This window comes from Microtus oregoni, unplaced genomic scaffold, assembly GCF_018167655.1.
Source record: "Microtus oregoni isolate MIOR12 unplaced genomic scaffold, Mior012 000001F_ref0000356, whole genome shotgun sequence".
Taxonomy (NCBI): Eukaryota; Metazoa; Chordata; class Mammalia; order Rodentia; family Cricetidae; genus Microtus; species Microtus oregoni.
Window position 1 is genome coordinate 72,717,011 of NW_024543060.1, and position 26,779 is coordinate 72,743,789.

Here is a 26,779-nt window from a genome sequence, read left to right on the forward strand (position 1 = left end):
TTCTTCTGCATTTAAACACTGCTTCTGTTCTTTCCAAGTTGATCAATTTGAAAATTACTTTGATAGACTTGCTTAATTTATTTATAAACTAGGAGCGATTGTAGTATTTTCCCACATGGGTCTGAAGAACATTAAAGAAGATAACAGCTGCAAACGTGAAACGCAGTAATCCCCCAGAAAGATTTGATTGCATTGTTTTCTGGGAGTCCACCATGATGAGATTAAAACAGCTTGCACGCTTTAAGAAGCAAGAACATTGTTTATGTACAGAATCACCACTACATAGTCTTACTAGGAAAGAATTTGCACAGAAGGGTTTTGTATCTAAATTTGCCTTCAGCAATTTATGTCAGGCTGATGAATGAACTTAGCTATACCGCAGAGAGCTGTACATGCTCCATCATAGATTAGCTCCCTGCACTTTGCTAGCATTAAAATACAGTTCAGATGAAAAGAATTCAAAGCATGTTCTCCTCAAGAAGAAATAAAGAGACTCCACATTCTAGTTTTAGTTATTCACATAATTGTGCTTACTCATACAGATTTACAATTTTGCAATAAGTCTGGATTGGAATTTTTGCACAACCTTACATGCGATATTACAGTGAATGAAAGAGCAGACTGCAGAGCCCTGTAGACCCAGATATGAATAGCAAGATTGTATCTCACTTTTGTGTTCACATAATCCCTTCAATTTCAAAGTACTCGTGTACTTTGAACACTAAACATACTCAGAGACAATGAGGCAGGTGTATGAGTTCTATAGTAGATACCACTGAATAAGAATGATCAACAACCAGAGAGGAGGAAAAGAATAACCTCACAAAACAAATGTATTTCCTCACAGAGTGGTTTCTTAGAATGCTTCTAGACACCATTCAGCTGGAAAATCCTGGGAGATAGCACAATATCTGTGAGATAAATACTGTTCTTTTCATAGAGTATTTAATTTTTTTGTTTGTGGATTTATGTGTGTGTTCATTCATTCATGCGTGCTGGTACAGAGGACAGAACTTGGCACCAGCTGTCTTTCTCTACTGGTCTCTATCCCTTTTTATGAGACAGACTTTATTGAAATTGGAACTTACTATGACTTAGGCTGGTTGACTATGAAGCCCCAGAATCTATCCGTATTATCCCCCTAGTTCTGGTGTTACAGACATAGACTGCTACACTTTGCTGCTGCATTGGTCTTGGGATGCTCATGCTAAGGCCACAAACATGATGCCAACTTAGCATCTCCCTATAGAGAATTCAAAACTATATAGTGTTTATTCTTTTCTTTAAAGAGGGAACACATTTTGAACAAAATTTCCCCCACTGTTCATATCTAATTCCTTCTGTATTCCCACCCATGCCTCTCCCACTTCCATTTCCTTCTTTTTATAACCCACTGAATCCAACCAATTCTGCTCCTATATGCCTGGCTGTGAAGCAATTCACTGGTCAAACTTCCTTGGGGCAGATCCCTGAAGAAAATGAGTTTCTCTCCCTTAGCAACCATCAATTTCCAATACTGCCTCAGCTGGGGGTAGGGATTCTTGTACCTGTAGCTGGAAGTATTCTCTGTTCCTTCTGGTCCATTGAACCAGTTTCTCTCCCTCCTGGTGGTCCCCACAGCTGCTATTGAAATAATCACTCAAAGGCTAATATTAATATTTGGCTTATGGCTCTGGCTATTACTGGCTTGCTCTCTCTTATATAGTAACCCACTTCTGCTTATCTGTGTATTGCCACATTGCCGTGGTGTTACCCTAGGTGTTCTGGCATCCTGTTCTATCAAAGCTTGCTTGCATCTTTCTTGACCCCGCCTTCCTTTGCCTCTGTATTCAGTTTGACTTTCCCACTTGACTCTATTCTGTCTTGCTATAGGTCAGAGCAGGTTTTTTTTTTTATTAACCAATGGGAGGAATACATATTTACAGAACACAGAAGGACAACCCCTATCACCTGATAGTCACAGTTACTATCCTCTCATATCTTAACTAAGACATTTTAGGTACAAGAGTTAGACTCCTCAGAATAGGGCAGCTATGGAATAATCTCTGTTATTTGCCTTTTACCTAGAGCCTGAACATTTAGTATGTGTTTGTGTTCCTTGCTTGATGTTATTCTTGTTGGTTGCAGTTCTATTTTTGTGTACATTATTACCCTTTTTTTCTTGGACAATGCTTGATATTTGTTCTTATTATATATAGGTTTTTATTAGGTTTAGAACCTTTTTATTTAGACAAACGAGGGAAGTGTTAGGGGAATTCATTTTGCCAATAATTTTGGGGTACCAACCTTAGGGCATGGCTCTGTGTGTGTACATGATCTCTTATAAGGAAGAGGAGGGGTCTCTCTCTCTTGGGAGGTCAGACCAGACGTGGGTCTTGCTTGTTCACATCTCTTCTGGGCAGAACGGTGGGACATGGCAGTTGGACCCATGGTGGCTTTCACTTTGTCCTGTATTTGTGAGTCTGTATTTCCTGTTGAATACCCATAATAAAGCCTCTTGGCTATTCTGAAATAATGTACCCTTCCCTCATCCATGCTGGCTTAATCGTGTGTGGGCACCCACATCTGGTGTGAGTTTGTGAGAGAATCATCCGAGCTGTCATGTCAAGAAGACGGTTTGCAGCAGTCCTTCCTGATCTTTCTGCTCTCTCTTCCTTCTATTTCCCTGGGCTCTGGGGAAGGGTTATGATGTAGGGGGTCCTGTAAATAGTTCATCAGTACAAAATAGACAATATCTCTTCACTTTTCACCCAGTTGTGTATCTGTATTAATCGTCGTTCATGATACAAAGGAGTTTCTCTGATAAGGACTGAGAGCTACACTGATCTATTAGTATAGAAATAAGACAGTTCAAAACTACATACATTTAACATAATAATAGTAGGGTTACTATTTCCTATAGGGTCAAGGAGTCCCCTAGCCCTGAGTTTTTGGCCAGATGTTTGGTATAAGGAATGAGTTTCTGCAGTGTGCTAGTTCTTAAATACAATTAGAAAACTGTTACGCCTCTAACACTAATGCCACTATTGTTTCCAGGGGCATATCTTGCCTGGCTGGTCATTTCTGTAGCTATAAGGGTTCACAGGCTGGGTAAGGCTGCACTTTTCTCTCCTAGCAGAATGCATAGCACCTTCTGGAATTATGACTACTATTACATAGGAAGGGCTTTCCAAATCACCATTAACTTGATTTCTTCATGTCCTATTGTGAAAGCGTGAAATATCCTCAAGAATTAGGTTGCGTCACATAAATTTTCTCTGTATAAGAGAAAAAAAATCAGGGAACTATTCAATAGCCTGTTCCTTTCATTCACCTCTGTAGGCTGATATATTTGCTCTGATGGATAATAGGATGTATCTTAGCCATAGTTCCATGTAGATTTTTAGTATTTTTCTCAGTAGAAAATGTTATAGGATTGGAAAATCTTATGATTTTTCTCATTTATTTTTTTCTGTGAAAACTCTGAAGTTAAAGATATTTCTGGAACATGCATAAAATAAAGAGTCAATAGTATTATTTTTGCACAGATGGAAGAAACTGATGTTTGGAGATTAATGAATTTCTTGTATGTTTAGATCCAGACCATAAAATTCTTGATCAGAAATCAAATGAATAACAGTTTGATCAGTCATATCCAAGACTGTCAGTTGAGTTCAAAATTATTCTAGATTTGCTAGTATGAAAATAATTGTACCCATAAGGCCATAAGTAAAAGCATAAAGATATAGGTACACATTAATATAACCATGAATTTGTTTCTGTAAATATATATATATATATTTATATTTTTATGGCATAATTACTGTGGTTTACTTAGATGCCTATCAGAGATTTTGTTGAATTAAATATTAGGAATTCCCGAGATGGTTGATTGATTTTAAATGTGTTTCCCTTCTGTTGAAGTAAGCCATCCGAAGTGGAGTTCAATGATAGGTTGTTTCATTGTTGTTAGAAACTAGACATTTTAGGCCACTTGATAGACAGAGTCTGTGGGTGTTTGGCATAGTCTCTGGTGTCAGATTCTGCTTTGGATTGTGCCTACTCATTCGGCTTCCCTCCCAGGCTTCTTGATCACAAAATTGAAGGCCAGCTGCTGCGTGTCATTAGGAAACCCAGTGAGTGTCAACATGGGGCTGGGGCTGTCAGCTCTGGTTCCCAGGTCACCCTGGGAGACCTGAGCTCATGCTGTTCAGGGCTTGGCGCAGGGTGTTTCCAATTTGTCAACAGGCCAGAAGTGTATGAGTTTCAAAGTGTGGAATGTTTTCGGTGTTTGCCATTCTATTTTTTAAGTTTCAAATAAGAGAATGGGCATTCTTAGGTTTCTTGCCAGGCATTATTGATATGAATTGAATGGCCCTCTTTGTATTTCCCCCTGAAGCTTTAATGAAGTAGCCCTTTGCATTCACTCAGTGATCCCTGTATGTTCAGTCAATCCCTTTGTCATAGAGCAAAGCCTCAAGAAATGCATTATGTGCTGCATTCCCCTTAATGAAGACAATCCTATTAGTCATGTTGTGCCCCATAGACTAGCAGTTGCGACTAGTCATTTGGTGTGATGTCTTGGTCGCTGCTCCTACGTATGCCGCTCTTGTTCACATATGCTAAATTGCTAAGCTCTCCTAAATTCTGCTGGATGTTTTGGCTGAGTGATTTCTTCTGGCAGTTAGATTGCTCAGGTTGTCAGTATACTGGATGTTGTGAATTTGGTTTACGTTTATGAAACCATTTCATAAATGTTTTTGTCCAGCAAAGTCTTTTAAATGAAAAGAAAATGCTGACATTTGAATGGAAAGGCCACCAGTATTAGTAAATGCCAGAGGAATTCGACAAACATCCCTTCTCAGTGGCCTAGACAATTGGGATCTAATTCTTCTTGGGCAACAGATGGAGGTAGAAAAAGCCGCGCTTCGAAATGGTATGAGTCTCCAGTTAAAGGACTTGGTACGGTGCCATGAAGCAGCCCTGCTTTCTTCCAGCCTGCGTGGAAAAGGGAAGCCAGCTCTCGGAGAAGGCTGACTGCATCTCAGAACAGAGTGAGGTGAATCACCCTTGGGTGTTTAGAAGCCATCAGCGTTTAATAAGGGATCTGATAGAAAATGGATGCTATTATTACACTTCCACCTTCACACATGTTAACCCTATGATGTATATGTGTTTCTTTATTGTTGTCTGTGCCAGTGTATTTAATCCTATATCAAATTTATATAATATAAAACTGAGGACTTTATTTTTCTTGACACTGTTACCTTCCTCTTTCTCCCCAGATACTCTATTTCTTCTCCCCAATGTGAAAACATGTGTTTTCTTTGTGATTGGTTGTTTTTTGGGGGGAGGGATAAAATAGGAAGGAGTTTAAAACTTGGTAATCTGCCAAATGTTTTTCTCAGTATTTTATGTCACCATTGATGTCACATGATTCTTATATCTTGGATATATTTTGGCTCAGCTTGTATCATGTGATGTTTAGGTACTGAGTTTTAAACAATTTTTACATAATTTTTTATCTGTTGTCATTTTCAACAATTTGTGCAATGCCAATAATAAAAAAAATAATGTAAGAATGGTATAGTTTACTCAAATACCCATGCATGATTGAACAATAATAAGAGCTACTGTTCAATTTCATGTATTACATTAGTGAATTCGGAGGAGGGGTTTTCCCATGCATTTCAACTGTAGACACCTTTTTATCTGTTCCTATCATTCATTCATGGCCAAAGCGGAATTGGGAAGGAAGGAAGAGGGTAATAATTTTACTATATTGAACATATTATCACAGATATTTTAAAAAAGCAAAACACCTTTACTTATGAGAGTACTGGCATCTACCTTCATGCAGAAAGAATAAATGTGATAATCTTGATCTTTCCAGCTTTTAAGTAAATGTACCCAAATTTTATAACTGGTTATCACTGACTTGTCAAAAGTCGTTGTGTATCATAATGGTCTGCCAGCAGCAATACCGGACAGAGCATTGCTCAGTAATTGATTTTGTTAGCTGAACATCTGGTAGAACAGCCTGCATATTTTCGTAGAAGAAATGTTCCCCAACTGAAATAAGCTTGCTGTTTGGTTTGAGAGCACTGAAGTGCCAGCCCGGGGCTCTGAGCGTAAAGCATAGAGAGGCAGCAGACAGTTTAGTCAATTAAAGCCGATGAGGATGGGATGAGACCCTTGTCATACACGGACTTCGGTGACAACACCCCATCCCAAGATTTCCTAGCTAGTCTTTTAAATAGAAAGCAGACGGTACCTGGTCTATAATTGTTTTACTTGATACTGCTTATAGTTAGCTATTCTTTTTCTTAAGTGGAAATTATCTTTAATAAATGCCAGGAAATAAAATGTCATTATGAGAAGAAAAGAATTCATTACCAGAATACAATACTTACAAAGTGTTTCTATGGTACAAGTTCGTAGTGACTGCAATGTGGTGCTGATTGTGGAAAATGTCCTAATTTGGCTGTGTTTTGTCTAACATGTCTGGCATGTATTGGGGCATTGTGTGGTGGCTTGATATTTTTCTCATAAATGTGTGATTTTAACAATAATGAAAAGTTCATTATTGTCTCAACCAAAACTGACTTCTATAAATGGCTTGTTATAGCTTGTGATCAGGATCATAAAATGTTTCTGTTGTTGTTATTTATTTATTTACTTCTAAGGATCTCATGACAATGTATATTTTCTTGAAGAACATTAACCAAAAAGTTCTCTATGGTAGTAATGAGTTGAAATAAATCTGGGTGACTGAATACATTGACACAATCATTGACATGCCCTGTTTGCCTAAAACTGGAGCAAAGGAATGTCTCCTGAATAGACTGAAATTTCCTTGTGATAAAAACATGCATTGTTAGTATAAACAGTACTCCATTGTAGACCTGCTCAAAGGTTCATGGCTGCAGTGGTCACCAGGGCCAAACCTGCTACTCTTGTATTCCCAAAGAGACACACTGTCAAACTGTCTCCTAAAAATTAATATACATGGTTGTAGACTAACTCTGTCCTCAGCCTTCATCAGAGAGACTTCTTTTTGGAGCTAATGTAGAGAAAGATGGCTGGTCAAAGTGCTGAGAGCAAGTAGCTGGTGAGTACCATGCTTTAAAAGGGACAGGGACATTCCTATTACCCCCTTCAGTGCTCCAAGAACACTGAAGAATAAGAGACAGAAAGATTTTAAGAGCTGGACCATGGGGAGGAGAAATGTGAGACATGGTCTTAGTGGAATGACTTGGCCATGACACTCATGAACTCAGATCTGCCATGGTTGCCTGTGTAGAGCCTGAAACATTCAGTCATAGGTAGGGAGAGGCACATGAGACTCTGGCTGTCCAGTGGAGCTACTAGCAGTTGGGGGCTGCTGAGGGGCAGGAAGCCATTGTCTTCCAATGTGGCCATTGATGGATTTTTCATGACTTAGTGGCTAGCTTCAAGCCCATAACCAGAAAAGTAACCTCAGTTAAACTTAATGAGTCACAAAGCAAAATCTGTAATGACAACGCAGAATATATGGAAGTGGGATAAGGGATTGGCAGGGGAAAGGGTTGGTAGGGGTAAGTGGAGGACAAGACAGAGTGAAGGAAGGGGCATGACCAGAAAATGTTATATACATGTATTACACTGTCAAAAACAAAGCAGAGAAAAAAATTAGAGCTCAATAAAAATCAATTTAAAAAACCTCCAAAAAAACCCAAAGTAATAAAGAAACATAAAAATGGTACCCCAAAGTCAGAGAAGTAATAACAGAATGAAGAACAGGGCCTGGAGAGGCAGTTCAGCAGTGAAGAGCTTGCCTAGCTGGTATAAGACCCTGGGATCCACCTCAAATATTGAGAAAACCTAACCCAAACAAAACAGAACAATAAAAAGGTAGCCAATGGATTGGGAGAAAGCCATTTCTCTGACAAACGATTAAAAGCCAAAATTTTCAAGGAATCCGTAAAACTCAGTAACTAAACAAAGAAAAACCCCACCTAGCCTAATTAAAAATGGGCACCGGCTCTAAGTAGACCGTTTTCCCAAGAAGATACACATGCAGTCAAAAGATAACAGAGGGAAATGCAACATGTGCAATCATCAGGGAAATACAAGTCATAACCCAGAGGCTCTACTTCACACCTGTGCAGTTCTCCCATCCGGAAGATACAACGTGATGGCTGTTGGCCAGAGTGTGAACAAAAGGAAATCTTGATATGCTATTGAGAATACAAATTTACATATCCATGATGGGAATGATTGCAAAAGCTTGCTCCTCAAAAAATTACAAATAAGCCAGACATACAATACAGAAATGCATATAAATAGCATAACCTCGAAGAAATAACGGCTCCGCCCTGTTCATTGCATCAATATTGAGGGGCATTGGGCAAAAATGGTGTAAGTGTCTGTGAATGGATGAGTAGATATAATTGTGATACATATATATAAAGAAGTATGCATGCCTATGGAATCTATTATAGATAATATACATTACTATATGTTGCATATTGTGACTTTATATATAATGAATTATGATCTTAAAAGGACATCTTATAATTTATAATAGGTGGATGAGTCTAAGTACCAGAGGACAAATCTGTGTGATCTCACTTACATATGCCATATGACATGGCCAGAGACATTGAAATGGCTACTAGAAAGGTATTTCCCAGGGCAGGAGGCAGGAAAATGCTGCATGGTTGTTCACTAAGCGTAAGATTGCAAGTGTCTGAGATGTGAAAGTTCAGGGATCTTATTATGCCAGGTGATTATCATTAATACTTTTGTGTACTTGGAATAGGCTGAGAGAGTTAGACTTCAAGTTTCTCACATAAATGCATACAGTAACGCTGTAAGGAGGTGCTTTGTGGGTTACTTTGACTGCAGTAAACATTTTTCTATATGTAGCAAAATGCATTCCTATATTCCCAAAAGATACATAATTTTTATTTTAAAAAGAATGCTTTGGCATTTCGTTGAAGCTCAGTGCTGTATATGTAGTACATTGTAAGTGACTACTTATAGGATCCAGTATAATTTACTTTTATTTTTGCCACAATACTTAATATTAAGCAAAATTTTATATAAGAGATGAAACATTGTATACAATCTGACATATGTTTATGTTTAAACTTAAATATTTGTTATATTCATTCAGATTTAATTCTAACAGTTGAGTTTCTGGTGATGATATAAGAAAGAGAAATTTTTAAAATATATGTCTCATATAAAAGTAGGCTTACCATAACAATAGTTCCAGTCTGGTAACTAGTAGTGTCTGGGAGGTTAGCCAGGCAAATTTAGGTCCAAATCCCAGCTTTCTGTCTCTTCTGGCTCTTCAACATGATTTTTTTTTTCTGGGCTGTGTTAACAATAGCATCCTTGGGACTGTTGCTAGAAAGACAACATAGTGTGAAACTTTACGTCCATGATGCATGGTAACAATTCCTGATAGTGTCAACAGATCAAATTAGGTTCATTTACTATAAGTGGTTACCATTTAATCTAATCAAAATAAAAATAAGAATCTAGGTGTAATGTGTTTGGAGAATAAAATTCACTATTAAAATTTCTTGTATCTTAAATGAAATTGCATAAAATTTCACTCTGGGATTTATTTTGGACAGCCACATGTTAAACCAATTCCAGAGATTATATAGGATGTTCAACATTCTGTAGTAAACTGGAATTTTCAAAATAGGAGTACCTGAACAATATGTTCAAGGAGCAATTTTTCATTTCCAGTTGCTAAATCATGTGCTAAGAATACAGACCTTAGATGGCACTTTCTCCACTTTTAAGGTGACCAAAGACTAAGAAAAACATTTCAATGGTGTACAGAGGAAAGCACAGTTGTGTTTGGTACCAAGATGACATAAGGAACACAGTGGGGCTGACCACTAGAGGGGGCTCCTGGGCTCTGCTGGCTTCCCTTATGTATATGGGGAACAAGGTTGTAGCCATTTGAAGGGATAAGAAACCTGAGCCAGTTTGGTGGTTTTGAGCATCCAGATGCCTTTGTGAGAAGGTAAAGCTGATAGATGGAGTGGAAAGAGATAAAATTATGTCATTGATAAAGGGCAGATTAGTGATAGAACCTAAAGACAAATCTGAATACTCTATGGCACACTAGTGACATCCATGGCAATTATATTTTAGAAAATCTTGCACCATTCAATTGTGCTTTCAAGAAAGACATTTAACAGACTTTCATTGAAAATTAACCAAGTAGCAATGAATATGAATGAACACTTGCAGGTATCTCTGTAGAAGGATGTAGAGTCCTTTGGTATGTGTCCAGGAGTGTTATTGTTGGGTCATCTATTCACTTCCAGTATGCATCTTAAAAAATAAGTTGTTCATTTCTTGCTGTTTTTTTTAAGTTCTTTATATATTCCAGATACTAATCCTCCCAATCTGGCCCCACTGTAACTTGCCATTTTATAGCTAGCTGATTTTTCTATGATGAGTTTAACCATGAAAACACAGTCAATAATCAGTTTCATGGTTAATAGGTTTTAGAAGTGTGTTCTTACCAAAAAAAAAAAAAATTTGAGAATAGATGCAAACTCAGTAACGCCCACTTTGAAAAACCTCATACACAGCAATGGGTTTAATTATGCAATTTTAATACAGAAGTCACTTTGTGTTTGAATTTTTAATCATCAACACCCTAATTTACTATTTGACAATATAGTGTCTGGTTTGAGTGCGTTTGTTTGTTAAATACCTCTGTCTTTACAAATACCCCATGATGTAGGGCAATTATCATTCACGTTTTGCATGAGCTAAATGAAACCCAGAAGGTGGGTGACATGTTCAAAGTCATGCGGCTGTTGAACGTTAGTGTGAAATTTGAAAAGGGGATCATGTATCTTATGACTGCCAGGCAGGCTAATACCACAGCTTTGTATTTCCTCTGAAGAACATAGAAAGGATTATAATGGTAGATTGCAGGCTGATTTTTTGGGGCAGGTGGAGGGACTTTAGCCATTTTGCATTTTTTTGTCAAAGGTGTCTTTATTTTCATAATGGCAAGTGGTATAGCTTCTTGAACTTTTGAGAAGCTATTAGTCTGCCAAGTGTCACCGTCTATAGCCAGGCTGATGTTGATACTAAGATGAATTAGAGGTGATTTTTCGTCTTTCAGAAACAAACTGTCTCAGACATACAAACAAGTAAATTAAAATATGATTTATTATGCTCTGTAAAAGCATGTAAATGTAAGAAAGCATAGAAAATAAAGAACTCTCTGCTGGTAGGTTTCTCAGGATTGCTGAAGTTTATATGGGGAACAAAGGGTTAAGAAGGATCTTTCCTGGCCAACAGAATTTGAAGTCATAAGCATGTTTGAGTGAATGTGCCATGTTACAGGATGACTAGGTCGTTTCACAATAACAAGAATTTTGTGTGCTAAGAGCATCATATTTGGAAGAGATAGGAAGTGAGGAGTTCAAATATATATGTATGCCAAACAGAGACAGTTCAATTTTCTTTCGTACATAATGACGAATTTCAGACGTTCTGATGAACAAGATGTGTTTTATATGAGATTTCTGAAGAATAAACTGTGGTCTGTCTGAGGGGTGTTAGTCATCAGACGCTTCTAAGCCAGAGGTTTAGACAGTTGTTGTTCAAGCAAAGTCTGTGAAAATGAAGCCTGCAGAATTGGTTGTGTATTACATAAATACTGCTTTAACTGCTATACAAGGTTCAGATTGTCCAACTGAACTTACAGGGAGGGAAATTTTTCTTCTCAGTCATATTTTTCAGCCCAATCCTAATATAGAGTCTTCAGTGTTACAAAGGCTGGTATATGTCTATCTTTCCTCAATGATAGACACATTTAACGTGTATTAATAGATATGTCCAATACATAGTCTGGTATGAAGATTTTTGTCCTGTTGGGAGGGCAGATTGACAAAGATTCAGCAATTTGAAGCTGTGTCACACAGTCTGAGAAGACTATTAATGGAGAATTCTGTGAACCAGGACATGACCCTAAAGGCCAGCAGCATTGAGGCCGGGACAGGAAATAAAAGAACACAGTCATATTTTATTTTTAAAATGGCAGAGGGAAAGATATGAAGAAAAATCTGAAAGAATAACATTCGAATTCACTTGTGAATTCTAAGCCATTGGTCCCATTTTATTGCTTCTGTAACAGCTGTCTTCAACTTCATGCCCGTAAAATTGAAGCTACCCTGCAGCCTTTTGCCTATGAGAAAACATCCCCCAGGTTCTCCCAGGGTCCATTCTTAATTCCAACATGGCCTCAACCTAGTATTCATTTTAGTCACAAGTGACTATTACTAAACACCAGGGGATTTCCCAAAATTGTAAGGTTCTTCGCTGTCAATTCTGGGAAATGAACGATTCACTTTCCCTCAGTTTCCCGAAATTATTTATCATTTAACTTCTCCACATGGAGTGAGACCCAGCAGGGGGGATCTGTATGTTTTCCTGACGCTGCTTTTTGGTCATTTCTCTACTTATGAAGGAGATGGAAGAAAGTATCCTCAGAACGCCTCGGGCCTCCTGATGGTGGCTTTTATGGATGATAAACTTTAGAATTATTTCAAAGGATCTTTGCCTTTCGCTCATGTGCAAGCACAGCAATGCGTGCACGCCTGTCTGTGAGAACTGAGTAAGTGTTGGGAATTAACAAGTGCTGAAAAGTTGAGAACTCTAACAAGGGTATGAGGCGCATAGTGAACTCTGATCTCAGCTCTAGCTAGTCTCAACAGATGGAGGACTGGCACAGCGCGTGGGACAGAATACAGTGCTCTGTGGCTAATGAAAATTGAGAAAGTGAAGGCAGAAAATGCGGACTGCTTTTAAAGACCCCCAAGGACAAGCATTGTGTCTCTTGGGATGTGGGGGAGGTGGGGCAGTGCCAGTAATTGTGGGCAAATCTTTCTTTCACTATCCTTCCTCCTCTTTCTGTTGTCTGCCTGTGGAAGTTTGATGCTTATTTTCAGGATGATGGGAAGAACGAGATGCGCAGGCATCACAAGAGAGACATATTTCAATGTGGGGAAAGACCGCCCGATGCAATATAGAAGCGAAGGGCAGAAGTAGGGTAGTCTACGTTAAAAGTTTAGAGATGGAGTTTGAGGGCACAGATTTGAGAGTTCTTTAATTTTAGTCTCCCCCCTGTGAATTAGACAGCTAGTTTACTAACTATTTTGGACTGGCAGATTGAGTATTCCAGGAGAGTGAGGGGTTATGTGAGAAGGGACTTACGAGATAATACAGAGAGAGGGGAAGAACATGATGGTCCTGCTCGGTGGTTCTCAAACTTCTGAATGCTGTGACTCTTTAATATAGTTCCTTGTGTCGTAATGACGTGTACTATAAAATTACTTCCGTGCTATTTTTAAACTGTAATTTCGCTACTGTTATGAACCACAATGTAAGTATCTGAAAGGCAACCCTTCTGGTGGTCATGACCCAAAAGTTGAAAACCCTGCTTTAGAGGGACTCAGATACTAAAACCAGTATGAATGGGTGACTTTCTTCTGCAACACTTTAAGTTCCAAGGACTTGGGGAGGACTCAACAGTTATCTTTATTCCAAGGTAAAGAGATTGGCAAATAGGTTAGAAGAATGAAGTGAGGATGTTTATAGTTTGAGACTGTGTAGGGAAATAAGTGCGATATAACAGTAATAGATTAAAAAAAGATTTCCCAAAAGATTCGGTGGGCTTAAAATTATATACACAGCTACTTCAGTAACATGACAGAGGTACTTGATGGTGAGCCCCCAACAGCACGTAGAACAAATCATCCACAAGTCTATATTCTTTTTTTTTTTTAATAATTTTTTTTATTAAGAAAAGAAGGAAAAAAACATAAACAAAAAACAAGTTTCCACCTCCTCCCAGCCTCCCATTTCCCTCCCCCTCCTCCCACCCTTCTATCCCTCCCCCCACTCCTCTCCCCCTCCCTCTCCAGTCCACACAGCAGTCCAGGTTCCCTGCCCTGTGGTAAGTCCTAGGTCCTCCCCCCTCCGTCCATATCTAGGAAGGTGAACATCCAAACTGGCTAGTCTTCCACAAAGCCAGCACATTAAGTAGGATCAAAACCCCGTGCCATTGTCCTTGGCGTCTCATCAGCCCTCATTGTTCGCCATGTTCAGAGAGTCCGGTTTTATCCCATGCTTTTTCGGTCACAGTCCAGCTGGCCTTGGTGAGCTCCCAGTAGATCAGCTCCACTGTCTCAGTGGGTGGGTGCACGCCTCGTGGTCCCGACTTCTTTGCTCATGTTCTCCCTCCTTCTGCTCCTCATTGGGACCTTGGGAGCTCAGTCCAGTGCTCCAGTGTGGGTCTCTGTCTCTGTCTCCATCCATCACCAGATGAAGGTTCTATGATGATATGCAAGATATTCGTCAGTATTGCTCTCGGATAGGGTCATTTCAGGTTCCCAATCCTCAGCTACCCAAGGAACTAACTGGGAACCTCATGTTGGTCACTTGGGAGCCCCTCTAGGGTCAAATCTCTTGCTCACCCTAAAGTGGTTCCCTTAACTAAGAATTGTGGTTCCGTGCTCCCCTATCCACCTTTCCTTTATCCCAATTCTCCTGATTCCCCAAATCCCCCCTCCTTCCCTTCTACCTTTTCTCTCCCCATCTCCCCTTACCCCCATCCCACCCCACCCCCAAGATCCTAATTTTCTCCCCGGCAATTGGGTCTACTTCCCTTAGCCAAGAGGATAACTATATGTTTTTCCTTAGGTTCACCTTCTTACTTAGCTTCTTTAGGTTCACCTATTGTAGACTCCGTGGCCCTAATTTATGGCTAGAAACCAATTATGAGCGAGTACATCCCATGTTCATCTTTTTGGGTCTGGGACACCTCACTCAGGATAGTGTTTTCTATTTCCATCCATTTGCCTGCAAAATTCGAGAAGTCATTGTTTTTTACCGCAGCGTAGTACTCTAGCGTGTATATATTCCATACTTTCTTCATCCATTCTTCCATTGAAGGGCATCTAGGTTGTTTCCAGGTTCTGGCTATTACAAATAATACTGCTATGAACATAGTTGAACAAATGCTTTTGTCATATGATAGAGCATCTCTTGGGTATATTCCCAGGAGTGGTATTGCTGGGTCCAGGGGTAAGTTGATCCCGAATTTCCTGAGAAACCGAAACACTGACTTCCACAGTGGTTGCACAAGATGGCATTCCCACCAGCAATGGATGAGGGTACCCGTTCCTCCACAGCCTCTCCAGCAAAGGTTATCCTTGGTGTTTTTGACTTTAGCCATTCTGACAGGTGTAAGATGATATCTCAAAGTTGTTTTGATTTGCATTTCCCTGATTGCTAAGGAAGTTGAGCACGACTTTAAGTGTCTTTTGGCCATTTGAACTTCCTCTGCTGAGAATTCTCTGTTCAGTTCAGTGCCCCATTTTTTAATTGGGTTAATTAGCATTTTAAAGTCTAGTTTCTTGAGTTCTTTATATATTTTGGAGATCAGACCTTTGTCTGTTGTGGGGTTGGTGAAGATCTTCTCCCAATCAGTAGGTTGCCTTTGTGTCTTATTGACTATGTCCTTTGCTTTACAGAAGCTTCTCAGTTTAAGTAGGTCCCATTTATTCAATGTTGCCCTTAATGTCTGTGCTTCTGGGGTTATACATAGGAAGCGATCTCCTGTGCCCAGCTCCTGTAGGGTACTTCCCACTTTCTCTTCTATCAGGTTCAGTGTGTTCGGGCTGATATTGAGGTCTTTAATCCATTTGGACTTGAGTTTTGTGCACGGTGATAGATAAGGGTCTATTTTCATTCTTCTACAAGATGACATCCAGTTGTGCCAGCACCATTTGTTGAAGATGCTTTCTTTCTTCCATTTTATACTTTTAGCTCCTTTATCGAAAATCAGGTGTTCATAGGTTTGTGGGATAAAATCCGGGTCTTCTATACGATTCCATTGGTCGACTTCTCTGTTTTTATGCCAGTACCACACTGTTTTCATTACTGTAGCTCTGTAATAGAGTTTGAAGTCAGGGATGGTAATGCCTCCAGAAGATCCTTTATTGTATAGGATTGTTTTGGCTATCCTGGGTTTTTTGTTTTTCCATATAAAGTTGATTATTGTCCTCTCCAGATCTGTGAAGAATTTTGATGGGATCTTGATGGGGATTGCATTGAATCTATAAATAGCCTTTGGTAGAATTGCCATTTTTACTATGTTGATCCTCCCAATCCAAGAGCAAGGGAGGTCCATCCATTTTTTGGTATCCTCTTCAATTTCTTTCTTCAATGCCTTAAAGTTCTTGTCAAATAGGTCTTTCACTTCCTTGGTTAGATGTACCCCAAGATATTTTATGCTGTTTTTGGCTATTGTGAATGGTGAAGCTTCTCTGATTTCCCTCTCTGCTTCCATATCCTTTGTGTATAAGAGGGCGACTGATTTTTTGGAGTTGATCTTGTATCCTGCCACATTACTAAAGCTGTTTATCAGCTGTAGGAGTTCTTTGGTGGAGTTTTTGGGGTCGCTTATGTACACTATCATATCATCTGCAAATAACGAAAGTTTAACTTCTTCCTTTCCAATTCGAATCCCCTTGATTCCATTATGTTGTCTTATTGCTATTGCTAGAACTTCAAGCACTATATTGAAGAGGTATGGGGAGAGTGGACAGCCTTGTCGTGTTCCTGAGTTAAGTGGGATACAGGCCAATCTCACTCATGAATATCGACGCAAAAATCCTCAACAAAATACTGGCAAATCGAATCCAAGAACACATCCGAAAAATTATCCATTATGATCAAGTAGGCTTCATTCCTGAGATGCAGGGCTGGTTCAACATACGAAAATCTATCAATGTAATCCAGCATATAAATAAACTGAAAGAAAAAAACCATATGATCATTTCATTAGATGCTGAAAAAGCATTTGACAAAATTCAACATCCATATATGTTAAAAGTCTTGGAGAGATTAGGGATACAAGGGTCATACCTAAATATAATAAAAGCTATATACAGCAAGCCGACAGCTAACATCAAATTAAACGGAGAGAAACTCAAAGTCTATATTCTTAAAATAATTGCCCGTTTGTGTATTTAGAGAACATAACTTTACTCTTCATTCTGCTTTTGTTTTTGAATAGAGGTTACTTTGGGGACAAAGCCTCCCCAGAATGCTGTCTTCTCCAGAAACAGGTTGGACAAAGGACTGTGTTGCTTTGCGATAACACCTTTTCTTCTTTTTACCATCTTTGAAGATGTCTGTCCTGATCTAGTATGAATTTTTTTTAGTTTATGAAGCAGTTAAATCCTGATAAAAGCAACCACTAACTGAAAAACCCATCGGTTAAAATAAACTCAGTGACTTTACCTAGTGACACCATTAAACTTGCTCAGAACCCTTTAACAAAAATCATCCAACAAACTTATTATAATGTGGCAGAAAGTATCTCATCTATTCTGTTGAATACTCTATGGAAAATGATCGAGCATAATAGTTCTGTGAACACTGATTCTTACAAATATAAAGTCAAAATTTAAAAGAGTCATCCTTGAGAATCAATGATAGCTCTTAGTTCAGTTATAGTCCTTGTGACTTTATTACTGTAGCCAGACTTAAATGTAGTAAATAACAGTTCCTATTGGTAAAGTTCAAACTAGCTTAAGGATATATTTATATAGAAAATGTATTCAGTATCTGCTACAGAGCATATTAGCATCATTCTCTTTGTAGAAACATATCTGTTGCTTTAAATTTATTAAACAGTATTTCATGTGTACTTGAAAAGAATACCAGAAATGTTTTTTTTCATAAACTGGGCTGATAATACCATTTATGTGTGTGTGGTGTTAGAATTATACTTGTACATTTTCATTGTGATTTTATGGACCCATATTGATAACATAAACTCTACAGCCTCCTTTTCAAAAGTTTTATTTGTACATTTATGTATTTGTGTATTTACCATGCATGTTTATAGTCTAGATGTGCCAACTGGTTCCATAACCTCGTTTCTTTTTTCTCTAACTAAAATGGTTATAGTTAAGTATTAAATGATTTGTAACAAAAATTATTCTTTAGAAGAACTTTATAAATTATTTAAGTTACTAAATGTCTCCAGTAAAATTTAAAATGAAATTGTATTTAATTCACAGTAATTAGTTAATGGAGAATTTACATTGATAATACTTTCTTTCAAGGAACATATTGTATTTTCCCATTGATTCAATCATTCTTGCATTTCTAATATCCACTTAAGCCTCTTTGGGAGGGTGGGCTGAGGAGCCATAGAGGGTTTGGACTGAGAAAAAGCACAATCAGATTCTCCTTCTGGCTTTGAGTTTATGCTACATTGAGATAAGCTCAGATATGTGCTGGAAATTCTTAGAGCAATAAGAGCAGAGAAAAAAAATTATAGTCAGAAATTATCTTTAGCCTGGGAAACACATTGGTTAAATTTGATTGCTCACATTTTTAGGTGGGCTCTCCATGAACTGCCATGTTATGATGAAGCTCAATTGATAGAGAATGCGTTTAGGATTTAGTGTTGAGGTGACAGTAATGAAGTATCTGTATCTCGGCTAAAGAGGAACCCTTGATGAGCTTTGGAGATGCCAGTTAGCTGCAGAAATTAAAATGGTAGGATTGTGAAATCAGTGAAAAATCATGCCTCACTGTGTACCTTAATAAAGTCCTTCAATTTTGTCCTTAAAGCTCCCTTACAGTGGACACCCTCACTTGTGAAATGAAAATGATCACTGCAACAAGACAGCTTCGAGGGTTGAATCGATAGCGCTTCTCCTGTGGCCACTAACTCTCGGTGCTTAGGGTAGCTCTCTAGCAATTCTGTTTTCATAGAAGCCTGAATTACTTGCCTTTGTATTCTATGCTCACCAGCAGAATTTCAGTATCATTTGGCTGTATTTTACAAACCCAAGCAAAAGGATGTGGACCACACAGCTTTCTTTCTGCATATTTATCTAGATGGGGATTTCTCTAGCCAACTGCTCTCTTTGCCCTGTGAGATGCAAGATAATCTCCACTGGGAGTTCTTTACCTTGTTCATAATGTCCTCTAAATTAAAGATGCAATCTTTTGAGAGAGGAAAGGGCACCTCTGCACCTCTGATCATAGTAAAAGAGTACACAGACATAAAATGGGTGGCAATAACTGGCATTTGCCTTGACTTCATTCTAATCTTTGGCTTGCTTTCATTTCCTGCATTGTGTGTGAGCCCCAGGGACATTTGTGCATACAGAAGTATGTATTTAATATCTAACTACTATCTTACCTTTTTTAGGTTTTGCTAAATAGTGATTGATTTTTTTTTTTTTTACTTCTCTGAATTAAAGTTCATGATCCTGAGAGGTGCCTTCTGCAACACCACCCGGTAAAATAAGTTACCGGGTAGGAACTCGAGTAAATAGTTTGTGTTTCATCTATTGAAATGTCTTTCTCATGCCTACAATAAACGGTGATTTATTTTAGAAGGGAATTGGCAACTCCAAGGGTTTCATTGTGTCATGAGAGAATTTACTGTTGAAGCCGGAGGCGCTTCACACTCAATTGCAAAGAACTAATTGTGTTGTTTACTGACTGGTGTTTCATCTGACAGCTTTTTTTTCTCTTTTTACTTTTTAATTAATTGTGTGTTGGCCTATGTGCTGGGATGCCTATCTAGAGGTCAGAGGGGAGCCCTGTGGAGTTGGTTCTCTCTTTCCTTTCCAAGGCTTCTGAATTCCAACTCACGTTGGCAGCTTTCAGGGTAAGTCTTTTACCTGCTGAGCTGTTACTAAGCTCATTTCTAATGAACCAAGTCATGGGTTATAAGTCCCCCTTTTCTCATGTTACGTTATCCTCTACCAATGCTTCTTAATCATCCTAGTATATTAGACCAGTCTATTTCTTTAGTAATCCGTTAGAGTAGTGATAACTCAGGGAAGGGAGAATCTATTTTAATTTTCTTTCTGCTTTAGTCTCAGAACCTAACATATTGTATGTGATCACCAAATGTCTTTTGAGTTCATGAACTGCATATGTGTGTGATGGTTTTCTTTGTTGCTTGGTAAGGAAAATTATATGAAAAATGGGTTTGCTGAGTGTGGTGGTGCAAACCTTCTTTGACCTGTCACTCAGCAAGCAGGACCAGTTTAAGAGTTATAAAGAATCTCTGTCCCAACTCACTTATCCTGAAACACTCTGCAGATACTATTTAAGTAAGCCATCATTAAATCAATGATACGGGCAGGCACAGAATATATGAATTTGCTTTTCCAGGGGTGTGAAAAATGATTTCAAGGATGCACTAAAAAATACCCAGCATAACTGAAAGATTCAATTCCAAGTTTCTAGTATTTGTCAATAACATGTATGGAAATTAGACTGCTTTTCTATTTAATTTGAAAGAAATCTGAAAAATACTGTTCTTCACTATTTCAAACACAAAAAGTATTGGGTAAAGATATTTAAATGGGTGAAAGTAAATTTGGTGGTGCATTTGTGAGCAAATGTCTACTGCTTTGGAAGTTATAGTGGACAGTTTCTTTGCACTGTTTTAGAAAGTCTAAAATCTATGAGTAAGTTTAGTTTTCAAGAAGAGATGAATTATGTGTTGATAATAGTTAGTTGTCCATATTACTAGATGGAGAGGAGCAAACATTCAAAAGGGAAAATGTAAGGCGTCAAAATGACAGACTCACAATCATGCCAGGGGTCACCACTGATGCTCTGACTTCTCAAGAAGTGATTGGGTCTATGTGTGTACCTACAGTTTGAAAGGAGAAGGCCAGCACTCCTCAGGAGGGGCATTATACCTATGCCCCCCGTTCGTCCTGGGGGTGATGCTGTTTGTGTATAAAACCTCAACCTGAACATCAGGCAGTTAAGGCTATTGCAGTCTGTCTTTTCAAACTCACAAAAGTGCTGCCCTTTGCAAATTCTCTGACCTGGTGTTTTATTGTAGTCTCGCATAACTGCTTCCATTTGTACACCTTCTTGCTGAGGAGAGAAAACAAGCAGATAGAGACACTTTTATCTCATTCCCACCTGAAACCCACTTTGGCAGTCTATATCTTTTGACAGGGAATAGCTGCAGAATAAATATTGTGTGGTTTCAGTTACATGGTGTTCCATGGCGACTTGGGTAAAGGCGGTTGTACTAAGGTGGTGAGAGAGTCTTAGTTTAAAAGTTTCTTGAGAGGGAGTAAAAGAGAGGGGGATGCGGTACAAATGACACAAAGTAGAAGGGAGACAAGTTAAGTGGAGAGAAACTGGGTTGCAGGAGCAGGGGTACAGGGGTGCAGGAGACTATTGGGGAAGAGGATGAATCGGTATGTTGACCTAGACATATGGGTGCGTGTCTTTGTGTGAATGAAACTCATTATTTTGTTTGTGTGCTCACTTGAAAGATTATTAACTGCCTTTTCTTAACAATAAAAGATATGTAAATACTTGAAAAACTAAAAGAAAACCCACAAGAAAGGAAAGAATTGACTTTCATAGAGTGTGGACACATTTGAAATAACTTTACTTGCCTCGCTGATGCCAGATTTCCAATGACTTTCAAACAAAATGGATAATAAAGGAAGATATTTTATGGCTATGTCATTACATTTACATTCCCTCCATAAAAATTTCAAGATATGGATATCGTCTTTAATGTCATTGAAACAGCCTTCTTAACCAGATCCAGAGGAAGGAGAAATGATGGTGCAATATTATTATTATTTCCATATTTGCTGCTGTAGACAATGAAGTGCTTGCCTTTGGTGTCTGCCAGAAACACTTTAGAGCAAGCTCTTATTAGAATTAATCATAGTGTTATCCTTTCTATGAAATTTAAACAGACTGCTTTATCATATTGTAGAATATTTCCTGTGTTTTAGATATGGAATGAGGCCATATGAAGATGCTAATACCATTTGGTCTTCCAAGCACCCGAGCCTACTTCCTCTCGTGTTCAATAATAACATCTTTTAGGTCTATTAAATTGTCCATACTGGTAGCCATATTTAGTTACCTAGAACCATGGGTTCCATAGTGACCTGGAAGTTTGCGATTCATTCTCTCCATTTACTCCTTGGTTAAGTCCTACTGATTATGTCTTGGAAATTGTTGATACATCCCTTATTTTTCTGGCATGCACTGTGATATAATAGAAGGATCATGAGCTGGGGGTCGGAATGTCTAGCTTTAGTTTGGTTCTTATTGGTATTCTGTGACCTCAGTCAGGACATCTATATTTTCTGGTTTTTCTTCTCACTTTCTCCTGTCTGGTAACATCAAATCCAGAGAGTCCCATGGCAACATTCTGGATGCAGTGCGGTATATTGTGCTGGTGGTGGCAATAGCCATTTGCTTGGCTCCCTCTCAATATCTGTCTCTCTGTTCAAGAAAGTCAATGGTTGGTAATTATCCTTACTATTTTATGTACTCAAGCCTGATACAGCTTTTGCTCTGTTATGCATAACTTGTTCAGTTTACTTACTTTTATACATTTCAATTTAAAAAGTTTTTTTGTTTTGTTCTTTAAACATCAAACACTGAGTTGGCTCTTTCTGTGACATTCCCATGAAATTTGACTCATTGCAATGATTTGGTTGGCATCCTTCAAAACAGTGTCTTTCAACATTCCTAATGCTGTGACCCTTTTATGCAGTCCCTCATATTGTGATCCCCAACCATAAAATGTTTTTAATTGCTACTTCATAACTGTAATATTGCTATCATCATGAGTTGCAATGTAAATATCTAATATACAGGATATCTGATATGCGATTCCCATGAAAGGGTTCTTTGATCATCTCAAAGGGGGTCATGACCCACAGGTTGAGAATCATTGCACCAAAGGTTCATTTGTTAATAGCTGTTCTCAGACCATGGCAACATCAGGAGATGGTGGAAACTGAGATTAGGGCATGCGTGGACACCTTCAAGTGCAGGACACATGCTATGAAGGCATCATAGGACCCTGTTCTCTTCCTTTCTTTCCTTTTCACTTCCTCATCACAGAGTGAAATATCGAATTCAACCATTTCTTGTTACATGCTGTGCTTCGGACAACCCTCCCACCCCCACCGCACCTGAGTTCTGACAGTGGTAAGCAATCAACAATGGACCACCACCTTCAAAATGTGAACTCAAATACATCTTTTATTTCCTAAAAGCTAATAATGACAGATATTCCTTACACCGACAGAAACATGGCTAAAATACTCATCAAGCTTGCATTTAGACCTGTCAGCATCCTGATCTCAAGTTTGGTTCCCATCAGTGTTCATCTGGCAGTTTCCAAACTTGATCAAAGTTCATCCATACAACCTAGAAAAATGTCACTGTGGACTAGAAGGAATCCATATTATTCCACGGGGCTTTAGCTTTGTTTCTTTGCTTTATTCTGATGCTACAAACTCACTGATCCTGAATTTGAAAATTATCAGTGATTGAAAAAACTTGCTTTTACAACAATTCCTTTATATATTATAGTAATATTCGCATTTCAATCTGCTCGTCAGTCATCCAGAACATAATCCCTTGTGTAATGTTATACATATACAGTCCCTAACCTGGGAATTTGCTTATCTGAGACTTTCCAGGTGGTTTCCAATGCTGCTGCTCTAGGGAATCCCCTTCGGGATCTACAGCTTCCTGTTAGTCCTTGGCACTGTAAGGCTATGTTTTCTACCTTTTCCAGCTGCCATAACTCAGGTACTGTCTTTGTGGAGCAACCCCGAGGCTCCAGATGGCAGGACTCCTCAGCATGCTTCCCGGCATGTATTTCTGCCTCTTATCACATTATCGCCTACTCAATCAAAATGAGATTTTTCATGCTCCTCTAGAATTCATTTCATTTCCTGCCCAATCTTAGATTCTCATATCTGCGGTTTAGAGATCGGTCAGAGAGAAGTTCAAACTACGTTCTTGAATGGAAATCAACTGCTTGGAAACTTCAGCCATGGTTTTTGCTTCTGTCTTTGACCGATAGCCTTCAAGGTTGTATACAGTGCTTCCCCCTCTTAGTCACCCAAGTTAATCCTGAGTAATATTTCTCCTTAAGAAGCTAAAAGATGCTATTTCCTTCAGAGTCATCCATGACTCTGAACTCACAGAGACTGTAGCAGAATAACTAAGACCTACACAGGTTCAAACCAGACAAATTCCCAGCACTGAGAAGGCAGAAGTGAACACAAAGTTCTGCTTCTAACAGAGAAGCCATTTGTAGTCAATACTTTCTAGGGGCGATTAGTTTTCTTCAATGGAGTGTCAGTGTCTATATCAACCAAACTACAAAGCAGGCCATGTGCTCTAGCAGGCCAACACAAAACAGATACCATTTTTTTTTAGCGTGTGTGTGTGTATGAAATGCCCCAACCAACATAACAACTTGTATGGCTAAGAGCTTACAAGGCTCTACCTCTCACAACAGAAGGAGAATTAGGTTCTTTTCATAGCCCTACACCCCAATACATATAACCAACATTAGCTGGACTCAGTAAGTTATGTGTGCCTGTGTCCCAATAGTAAGTACAGAAGTTGGAGAGAGGAATGTGGAGGACACAGGAAGAGTTGGAGGGACAGAGGTAAAACAACGAAAATATCATGTAGTTGTGTATGAAATCATTTCAGAGCCAAAGATCACATTATGTCTCAATACTGTGAATGAAGCTGGGCAAGATTTGTGAGATGGTGTGAGGAAACCGAGGTCTTATAATCTCTGCTCCTTCATAACATGGGTTGTTCTTGGACTGTGCTTCCAAGCCCCTCCCAGGTGTAGTGGATAAAAGTGAGTACAATTCAGATTATTCATTGTACTTGCTGTTGTTATTTGTTTATGGGCCTCTATGGAAAAACGTGTATTTACCATGTGTTGCTTGTCCTTGTGATTGTCCACTTTACTCAGGTGACTCGCCTTAACTCTCAGAGTATAAATTGTCTGATGCTCTGAATAAAGTAAGTTATCGCATAAGACTTCAGTCTGCCTTATTTTTAAGACTTGCTCTCCCAGACTCCTGCTGTGCCATGCTGCCAACTAGTGCGGTTAACAATGGTGGTTAAGTAAATAGATAAATAAAAGTAAAAGACAGAAAGAAAAGACCATGGTTGTCATGCTTGACTTATCGCCTGTGAAGTGAGGGTAGGAGCAGCCCTTCCTTGTGCCAGAGTGCATCTTAGCATCAGCTAGACTGGAGAAAGAGGAATTTTGTAGACTGTCTCTCATGTGCCCGCAACTATAGGCTCTCCGCTTCCTGACTGTACAATGAAACAGTATGCTCTGCTGAAAGATGCAAGACTGGAGCCTTGTCTCTGCCTTTGTATTTGAAATATGGGGCACATTAATAGTCTAGGAATGTTTGATCAACGTCTGTATGATCGGTAATATATTAGAAATAAAACAGAGAAAATAGGAAAGAGGCATAAAGTAAGCCTTTGAGATTTTTGCAGCATGTTCAGTAGTCAGATGCTAGAGATCTGATTACAAACTAGATTTTCTTAATAGTAGTATCTGTTTGTTAATTCTGAATTTTTCATATGCATTTTTTCATTTAAAATGAAGATATGAAAGTAGACTTTAATCCTATAGGAGGACTCAATACCAGAATGTGAAAATCAGAGTGTTTAAACCTAGATAACAATCAAGGCCTTCATTTCTAGAAAATTCTCGGCTCTGACAAGCAATTTCCCCCTAATTTTCCATTTATTTTAATGGTCCACGTTGTTTATCTTTTCCCCTTGTCAAAAGCTTTTTCCCTGAGTTAGAGAAAATTAGATTCAGGGTCTAAAATTTTATACCTGTGCTTCCTGGAAAAAAACACATTATAATTCCAATTGTGTTTGAGAGGATGAACAAAAGAATAAAATGATAGCTATAAACACTAGCTATTTTTCTCCAATGAAACATTGTTTTTTACTAGAAAATACTAAAGCGATTTTCTTCTAAATTTTAAAAATGTAAGCACACAAATAAAATCCAAATGATTAATGAAAAGTCATTCAGAAATAGGCTTTGAAACAAAATTCCATTCCCTAGAGACAATATCCATTAACTAGTTTTTGTGTATGCTTTTCTACACACACACACACACACACACACACACACACACACACCTCCCTCACTCCATTAGTTAGCTTCAGTTGTCATCAGCTTTACATAGTATGATCAAAAGGACTCTCAGTTGGGAGCTTTCCTCAATTGAGTTGACTTGTGGACACGTCTGACTGTTGATTAATGAGAGATGTGAGTGGGCTCCTCCCATGGAGGGTGGCACACTCTTTAGGCAGTGTGCCTAGTGCATATAAGAAAGTTATCAGAACATAGGGGATGAGCCAGCAAGCAGCCTTCCTCCTCTGTTTCTGCTACAGGTTCCTACATTGAATTTCTGCCTCAACTTCCCTCAGTGATGTTCTGTGATCTAGAAGTATCAGCCAGATAACCCTTTCCACCCCAAAGTTCCTTTTGATCATGATTATTTGCACAGCAACCGGAAGGAAATGTAAAACAGGACATATATACATCTTGTGTGTATCCATGTGTGCCCAGGTGTTCTGATTTTCTAGCTGTTATAGAGGTGAATGAAATGACTGAAAATTGTTTATAAAGCAAGCTTTTTACCACACAGTAATACTTTCACTTTTAAGAAAAGAGAACACTTTCATTCATCATTTACCTAATTTTGTTTCTAACTAATTATAATTTGACTTTTTTTTTTCTGTGCTGAGTATCAAACTTGAGTTCCCCACAATGCTAGGCAGGGCTCTGATAAAGAACTACCCAAACAGCCTGCTTTTTATATTGACTTTTCTCAAAAATAGGTCTTATTATAAAACAAAA

At 38.6% G+C, this 26,779-nt stretch overlaps 1 protein-coding gene across 4 annotated transcripts in view; it reads left to right on the forward strand.

Moving 5' to 3' along the window:
* Nucleotides 1-26,779, forward strand: part of Nav3 (neuron navigator 3) — a 709,344-nt gene that overhangs the window by 239,602 nt on the left and 442,963 nt on the right. The gene's annotated exons all lie outside the window — the stretch shown is intronic.